Source organism: Schistocerca americana, chromosome 1 (genome assembly GCF_021461395.2).
Source record: "Schistocerca americana isolate TAMUIC-IGC-003095 chromosome 1, iqSchAmer2.1, whole genome shotgun sequence".
NCBI classification, from domain to species: Eukaryota; Metazoa; Arthropoda; class Insecta; order Orthoptera; family Acrididae; genus Schistocerca; species Schistocerca americana.
The window spans coordinates 616,898,029-616,907,914 of record NC_060119.1 but is presented as its reverse complement, the minus strand read 5'-3'; positions in this window follow the sequence as shown (position 1 = coordinate 616,907,914).

Below are 9,886 nucleotides of genomic sequence, written 5' to 3'. Positions count from 1 at the left end.
ATTTGTGAATTGTGTTCTGGTTAGCATTAAAATACTTAAGCTATGTATCTTAGTTTCTGGCTAGCTTATATTTTGTAAATAATGTATTTAAATACTATTTATAATCATTTATTGGTTTTTAAAGCAGAGAAATGAAATAGAGAGAATTGTAGATAATTGGTCTTCAGTAATACTGAACTAACTCATCAAGAATTAAATATTAAACAATGGAAAGTCGAAGATGGAATAAAAACAGTATTATGGAAAAGATAGATTTCTACTCGCCATGGTGAGTAGCAGTCTATCCTTTACACAGTGTGGTTAGAATTACAAATTACATGAGACATAAAATTTGAAGTGCATTATTAAACATCAATGATACATACTCATTAATGATACATACATATTTCATTAAACTGTTAGACAAATTCATAATTAATATTTACTAAATATCATTATATTACTTTATCATTTTACAAATGTGCACTAATTGTGTTTTTGTTTAATGAATATCATTTCAGAACTGAGAGCAACAAAGTCAGGAAACCTCAGTAACTTTGTTGTTGGATCATAAAAGCAGACTATGTAAGTTATTTAATATTTTTAAATGTATGTGTCCTCACACATACTGGGTAAAATGAGAAACTGTTAGATATGCTACTTCAATGCAACAACAAATTTTCTATTTAGAAATCTTTCCTTTGTTCCAAATAAATTTATGGGTGAGGATATTTAAACAGGCCTTCATATCATTTCTTACACTGACAAAGGAACATAATTGTGTGGAAGGCTAATTTGTAGACAACTTTTAACTAAGTGTCAAGTTTTAAGACAAAAAGTTGAACTAACAAAAGAAATGCTTTTGAAATTGTGAGACAATTTTTCACTTGACTCATCACACAGATAAAACTTACTATACTACTGAGTGATAGTAATGCCTCATTTCTGTTAAAATCTGCATCTAAATTTGGGTGTCACTTATGCTGCCCTCTTCATAGGATGTGACAGTCATTCTTCTATACACTTATTTAAATTGTAAAAGAATGCTCAAAGTGTTACATGAATACAACTGCAGCAGTGCTCTCAAAATACAACTGAAGATAGTGCCACCTAACAGTACAGAATATTTTATGCTACAGTAAATTTGTTATTATATGCTGATTTTTAGCAATATACTACCTCTGTCATCTTACTATTAATAATGGGGTTTATGATTAAAACTTTTGTGTTTTAGATGGATCTAACAACATGATATTATTTAGTCTGATTTATTTGCAAGTGTTACCAATTTTCTCCTTTTATTTAAGTGGTCTTCATTTTTCTGACATTTTCACCAACCTAGGAAAAATTCCTACAAATTTCCATATCCCTGAAATCTTAATAATATGACATTTTAACTATCCTGTTACACTGTCATTGCTTGTTTTTTATAATTTTGAGATCTTTTTGTGTGTGGCAGTAATGAGACTTTGACTATGTTTTCAAAGAAGGAAGTACAATTACCCAAATTCACACTACAATAACTGCAGGCAGTCTTTAATAACAGTAATGAGATACTAACAAATTATCACAAACAATGTTATCAGAGACATATCAGTGACAGCCTAAAATAAACATATGACAACACCTCAGTACAGGAAAATGCTTCAGGCCTGTCCACACGCAACGATCTGTCTGCGCAAATATCTGCGCACATCACATCTGCGCAGACAGATCGTTGCGTGTAGGCAGAAGATTTGCACCAACCTGAGGTGTGTGCAAATCTGGAAGTTGGAGTTGGAAGTTTGAGTGAAACCTCTCAAATCTGTGGGTTCAAACCACATCTGCGCAGACAACTTGGAGCATGTGGACAGGAGATCGCCGCAAATGTGGCGCGAAACAGCTGTTTGCTCAGTCTAGTGTTTGTATTTGTGTGCACAGGGCATTAAAATGGCTGATACTCGTCAGTGTTCTTGAGAGTTTGTAAGTGAATTCATTGGAATATATAGAAACCACCCATGTTTGTGGTAAAGTAAAGAATATAGTGACCAAGACAAAAAGACAGCAGCATACAATGCCCTAATTGAAAAATTGCGGGTATTATTTAACTCAACTCATGTTTCGATATTGCAGTTGAAAATTCCAAATCCTTGTAGCTCCTTCCTGTTGCTAGGAATCTTAATGTTACCGCCAGCCATTCATGAGGAGAAATTGCCATTCTCTATACAAGTATTTTTTCTCATAATATGAGAGGTTACAAGCTATAAGAGATAATTATAAGTTTTGACATCCATCCGCAAATAATTTCGCCAGTCGTTAGGTTTGCCCTGCAACTCTCGCAGTAAATTTACGTGAGAAAACTGCTTTCGCTTTAGCAGCCACTGTCTACACCATTTTGACCGCTTTCTCTGTTTCCTGCGGTTGGTCTGAATGTTTTTTGCAACACAAGTTGTGAACACAGACCACAACAGAACTTCCTCCATTTCCACATTTCAAAATAACTGAATTAAATTTGTGACGTTTACAGGGAACGTAGTCGCTTGCCACTGATATTTCTTTTCTGCACCGACAGATGGCGGGCGAGTAGTAGATTTGGGTTTGTGTCATGTGAACACACCACATTTGCAGCGATCTTTTGCATGTACAGACATCTGCGCCGATGTCTGCGCAGACAGATGGTTGCCTGTGGACCGGGCTTTACACATATCTCAACAAAACACATGAAGGTTTGTGGCATGAAGAAGGTTTCCTTTACAGAGTCACTGACACAAATATGAACAGGTTTCTAACCAAAGATGTGTAAGAGTTTCTACACAGAACAATTATGCTTTATGTTTGTACAACAGATTCTTCATGATTTGGCTCCAGCACATGTATTTACCTTATATCAATGTTTACAACCATTCCAGTCAATAATTCTGGTAATGACTGAACAAAAGCTTACTCCTCTCTAACTCATTGGAAATCAGATGAGAAAGTAAAATCTTGGAACAGCAGGAAGGTGACATAATTGAGTGGAATGGAACAAAGGTCATTTGCCAGCTCACAAGGAGGCGCTGGAGATTAATCTTTTGAAACTAATAGCAGTATGTTTTGGAAGTTAGAAAGAAAGAGAATTACAGAATGTTACAATATAAAACTGAAATTAATACATTGTTAATGAAAGATAATGATAAAAATTGACTGGAATGTCCTCTTTCAAATTCTGAAGGTGGCAGAGGTGAAATACAGGGAGCGAAAGGCTATTTACAATCTGTGCAGGAACCAGATGGCAGTTATATGAGGCGAGGGGCATGAATGGGAAGCAGTGGTTGGGAAAGAAGTGAGACAGGGTTGTAGCCTATCCCTGATGTTATTCAATCTGTATATTGAGCAAGCAGTAAATGAAACAAAAGAAAAATTTGGTGTTGGAATTAAAGTCCATGCAGAAGAAATAAAAACTTTGTGGTTTGCCGACAACATCGTAATTCCTTCAGAGACAGCAAAGAACCTGGAAGAGCAGCTGAATGGAATGGACAGAGTCTTGAAAGGAGGATGTAAGATGAACCTCAACAAAAGCAAAACAAGGGTAATGGAATGTAGTCAAATTAAATCAGGTGAAGCTGTGGGAATTAAATTAGGAAATGAGACACTTAAAGTAGTAGATGAGTTTTGATATTTGGGGAGCAAAAGAACCGATGATGGTTGAAGTAGAGCGGATATAAAATGTAGATTGGCAACGGCAAGGAAAGCATTTCTGAAGAAGAGAAATTTGTTGACATCGAGTGTAAATTTAACTGTCAGAAGGTCCTTTCTGAAAGTATTTTTATGGAGTGTAGCCCTGTATGGAGGTGAAACATGGATGATAAATAGTTTATAAAAGAAGAGAATAGCAGCTTTCAAAATGTGGTGCTACAGAAGAGTGCTGAAGATTAGATGGGTAAATCATGTAACTAATGAGGAGGTATTGCATAGAATTGAGGAGAAGAGAAATTTCTGGCGCAACTTGACTAGAAGGGATCAGTTGATAGGACATGTTCTGAGGCATCAAGGGATCACCAATTTAGTATTGGCGGGCAGTGTGGAGGGTAAAAGTTGTAGAGGGAGACCAAGAGATGAATACACTAAGCAGATTCAGAAGGATGTAGGCTGCAGTACATACTGGGAGATGAAGAAGCTTGCACAGGATAGAGTAGCATGGAGAGCTGCATCAAACCAGTCTCTGGACTGAAGACTACAACAACAACAACAACAACAACAACAATGATAAAAAATTAAATAACTGGAGGAGAGCAGTCAGAAGCAAAATATACAGCTTTCACAGCGGGAGTGCACATTCCCACAACTCTGACTAACCCATGATTTCAGAGAGCCTAAAAATAATTTTTTTTTAACCTGGCAATACACCCACACAGCCTGCAAGATATAATGTATGCAGTAACATGTGTTCGAGACTGTTTTTTAAGCAACTTCATGAACAAGCATTGAAGTCACACATACACCTGACAGCAACATATAAAATTAAGTTTCATGAAGTCTGTATTTGAAACACAAAGGAGATTATCAATCAGAGCCTAAAAGCAAGGAAATATCTGAAGAAATTAAATGTTGATGATGTACAGCAACCAGCTACAAATGTATTTGTAGTTACCTTCGAATTTATACAGTTCATCATCAGACAGCCTCCACGCTCTCATCAAAACATATGGTGCATTGATTTACTGTTGAGTTGACCTAGGATAAACAATAATTCACAGTTACAAATATGTAACTAAGATGGTTGCACTACGGATTTGTGTTGGAATGGAACTTACATGAATGTGTTGCAGAACCATCTTTGTTACATGTTTGTAACTGTGTATTATTGTTAATACTAGTGCAGCTCGCCAGTAAACCAGTATACTGTATCATATGTTTTGACGAAAGCTATCTGATGAATAATTGTATAAATTTGGAACCAAAAACTTTTTGAATAAAGTAACCTAAAACCAGTTTGTGGGTGACTGCTGTCCATTATCAACAATTTAGTTAACATAATAGCCACAGCTGGACTGTATGGTTAAATGATGATGACATCCTCTTGGGTAAAATATTCCAAAGGTAAAATAGTCCCCCATTTGGATCTCTGGGCAGGGACTACTCAGGAGGAGATAGTTATCAGGAGAAACAAAACTGGTGTTCTATGGATCGGAGTGTGGAATGTCAGATCCCTTAATCCGGCAGGTAGGTTAGAAAATTGAAAAAAAAAAAAAGGAAATAGCTATGTTAAAGCTAGATACAGTGGGAATTAGTGACATTCAGTGGCAGGAGGGTCAGGAGTTTTGGTCAGGTAAATACAGGGTTATAAATACATAATCAAATAGGGGTAATGTTGGGGTAGGATGAATAATGAACAAGAAAATCGGAATGCAGATAAGCTACTATGAACAGCACAGTGAGTGCATTATTGTAGTCAAGATAGACACAAAGCCCACACCCACCACAATAGTACAAGTTTATATGCCAACTAGCTCCACAGATGAGGAGGAAATTGAGGAAATGTATGATCAGATAAAAGAAATTATTCAGATAGTTAAGAGATCCAAAAATTTAATAGTTCATGGGGGAGTGGAATTCAATGGTAGGGCAAGGAAGACTAGGAAAAGTAGTAGGTGAATATGGACTGAGAGAAAAGAATGAAAGAGGAAGCCACCTTGTAGAATTTTGCACAGAGCATAACTTAATCATAGCTAACACTTGGTTTAAGAATCATGAGAGAAGGTTGTATACGTGGAAGAATCAGCATGGGGACACTGGAAGGTTTATGATAGATTACATAATGACAGAAATTTAGGAACCAGGTTTTAAACTGTAAGACATTTCTAGGGGCAGATGTGGACTATGACCACAATTTATTGGTTATGAACTGTAGATTAAAACTGAAGAAACTGCAAAAAGTCAGGAATTTAAGGGAATGGGATCTGGGAAAACTGAAAGAACCAGAGGCTGTAGAGAATTTCAGAGAGCATTAAGGAATAATTGACAAGAAAAGGGGAAAGAGATACAGTCGAAAAAGAATGGGTAGCTTTGAGAGATGAAATAGTGAAGGAAACAGAGGATAATTAGGTAAAAAAACAAGGGCTAGTAGAAAGCTATGGGTAACAGAAGAGATATTGAATTTAATTGATGAAAGGGGAAAATATGAAAATGCAGTAAGTGAAGCAGGCAAAAAGGAATGCAAATGTCTCAAAAAAAAAAAAAAAAAAAAAAAATTATGAGAGTGGCAGGAAGTGCAAAATGGCTAAGCAGGGATGGCTAGAGGACAAATGCAAGGATGTTGAAGCACGTATCACTAGGGGTAAGACAGATACTACCTACAGGAAAATTATAGAGACCTTTAGAGAAAAGAGAACCATCTGTATGAATATCAAGAGCTCAGATGGAAAACCAGTCCTAAGCAAATAAGGGAAAGCAGAAAGGTGCAAGGAGTATACAGAGGGTCTATACAAGGGTGTTGTACTCGAGGGGCAATATTATAGAAATGGAAGAGGACATAGATGAAGATGAAATGGGAGATATAATACTGCATGAAGAATTTAACAAAGCACAGAAATACCTAAGTCAAAACAAGGCCCCAGGAGTGGACAACATTCCATAAGAACTACTGATAGCCTAGGGGAGAGCCAGCCATGACAAAACTCTTCCATCTGATGAGCAAGATGTATGAGACAGGAGAACTACCCTCAGACTTCAAGAAGAATACAATAACCCCAATCCCAAAGAAATACGGTGCTGATTGGTGTGAAAATTACTGAACTATCAGTTTAGTAAGTCATAGTTGCAGAACACTAACACAGATTCTTTACAGACGAATGGAAAAACTGGTAGAAGCTGCCTCAGGGAAGATCAGTTTAGATTCCATAGAAATGTTGGAACACATGAGGCAATACTGACCCTACAACTTATCTTAGAAGATAGGTTAAGGAAAGGCAAACCTACGTTTATAGCATTTGTAGACTTAGAGAAAGCTTTCGACAATGTTGATAGGAACACTCTCTTTCAAATTCTAAAGATAGAACAGGTAAAATACAGGGAGCAAAAGGCTATTTACAATTTGAAAAGAAACCAGACGGCAGTTATAAGTGTCTAGGGGCACAAAAGGAAAGCAGTAGCTGAGAAGAGAGTGAGACAGGGTTGTAGCCCATACCCAATGTCATTCAATCTGTATATTGAGCAAACAGTAGAGGAAACAAAAGACTTGAAGTCCATGGAGAAGAAATATCAGAGACAGCAAAAGACTCGGAAAAGTAGTTGAATGGAATATCCAGTGTCTTGAAAGGAGGATGTAAGATGAAAATCAACAAAAGCAAAACAAGGATAAGAAAAGTAGTTGAATTAAATCAGGTGATGCTGAGGGAATAAGATTAGGAAATGAGACACTTAAAATAGTAAACAAGTTTTACTACTTGGGAAGCAAAATAACGGATGATGGTGAAAGTATGGAGGATATAAAATGTAGATTGGTAATGGCAAGAAAAGCGTTTCTGAAGGAGAGAAATTTGTTACCATTGAGTATAGATTTAAGTGTCAGGAAGTCCTTTCTGAAAGTATTTGTATGGAGTGTAGCCATGTATGGAAGTGAAACATGAATGATAAACATTTTAGACAACAAGAGAATAGGAGCTTTCAAAATGTGGTACCACAGAAGAATGCTGAAGATTAGATGGGTAGATCACTTAACTAATGAGAAGGTACTGAATTCAATTGGGAAGAAGAGAAATTTATGGTATAACCTCCTGACTAGAAGGGACTGGTTGATAGGACACATTCTGAGGCATCAAGGGATCACCACTGGAGAGATGTGTGTGTGTGTGTGTGTGTGTGTGTGTGTGTGTGTGTGTGTGTGTGTGTGCAGTAGAGAGGGGGGGGGGGGGGGGGGTAAAAATCATAGAGGGAAACCAAGAGATGAATACATTTAAGCAGATTCAGAAGGATGCAGGTTGCAGTAGTTACTCAGAGATGAAGAGGCTTGCACAGGATAGAGTAGCATGGAGACCAGTCTTTGGACTGAAGACCACAACAACAATAGCCACAGTCTCCAATCATGTCTTTATGCGACAAAATTACACATCTGAAGGAGATCTTTAGAAACATCTTTTTGTTTCTGCATATCTGAATTGTTTACTCCTTCTCCAGTATGATCTTGAGAACTATGTACTTTTGTTGTTATGATTAATGCTTCTGGTTCTTTAATATTATTCATTGTGTTTAAGCTGACAAAGGAAACACAGGCACGAATAAAGACAGACAAAAATACTAGGATATGGACTCAGAGATTCCTTCATGTGGTGACATAGGGGAAAGGCTTAGCAAAAGTGAAAAATTATCTGTTTCCTTTACAAATATATTTTTGTTTCTGCATATCTGGATTGTTTACTCTTTCCCCAGTATGGTCTTGAGAACTTTGTACTTTAGTTGTTGTAATTAATGTTTCTGGCTCCATAACATTACTCATTGTATTTATGTTGACAAAGGAGACACAGGTATGAATAAAGACAGACAAAAATACTAGAATTTGGACTCAGAGACTCAGAGATTCCTTTATGTAGTGAAATAGAGGGAAGATTAGCAGAAGTGAAAATTGTCTATTTTCTCCAACCATGATTTATGTTTTGCTGGAAGAAAGGGCCACACAAATTAAAATACTGACCTTTTGTTCATACTCATGAATGCACTGCTTTGGAAAGTGGAAAATATATTTGTACTGTCATTCTGGAGAGTTTTTTCATTGTGTGCATTTGTTACATTTATTTATTTATTCATATCTGTTTGGAGCTGGGTTTCTTGACAGAATACCCTCTCATTGTCCTTTCTGTTTAGCTGCAAATTCTTTCCTGGTGAAATTTTGCATCTCAGCTATCAAGATACAACACTGATAAATTTTTATGTCTCTGTTCATTGGCTCCATATTGGTATTTACACTTAGCAAACATTTTACTTACATACATAATGTTTGAACTTTTTCTAAAAAGTTGGTGTTTCTAGTTGTGGGACTTATTCACTAGACCTGTTCATCGTTACTCAGAATATAATGTAAGGACATAATTATCTTTCCAAATGTATATCAATAACTCTTGGGATGTTGATTGTTATGATGTAGCTGTCACTACAGAAAGGTTTGAATATGGAATGTGAACTATCAGAATTAAAGTTGTACTGACTAATTTAGAGATTCATTTGTGCAAAATTTGTACACAAAATGTGTTAAATAATTATATTTTGCATTTTAATTATTAACTATTTATTATGACAAAAATATTCTGTTCAATTCATTTTACCCAGCTGTGTTTGATCATGCTTTCACAATGTCAAATGAAGAGCTAGTGTGCTACCTATAGTGATGGCACTAACACTATTATTGTGGATACTCTATTTAATTAGTCATAACACAGAAACCTAAAAAAAAAGAAAAGAAAAATTAACACTAATTTTAATTAGTAATTTTCTGTATAGATTTCAACATTAAGACTCTGATATTGTTAACAGTTTGACCATTTAAGAATAAACAATTCAAAATGTTACAAACAAGAGCAGGTGTTTGTCACATAAAAGTATTATTAAGTATGCATAAAATCAACATACTCTGTCAGTTATTTTACGCTGCAATTAACTTACAATATTCTGAAAATTAATTTAATAATGTGTTTCATGAATAGGCCTCCAGATAATGAAATATATAACGCAAAATATGTGACCTGTGAAAATTGTTGTTGACAAAAAGGGGCACTGTTGTATAATATAATTTGCACAGTAAATTTGTCCCTTTCATGTTCTGCAAAGCTACACCAAACTGTTTAAATAAAAGGTACATTTATAAAGCATTTGGGAATAGTAATCAGCATAGAATAAGAGCAAAACTATGCTTCTTCTTTAAACATACAAAGAGAAAAATGAACATTTCAAATCATAT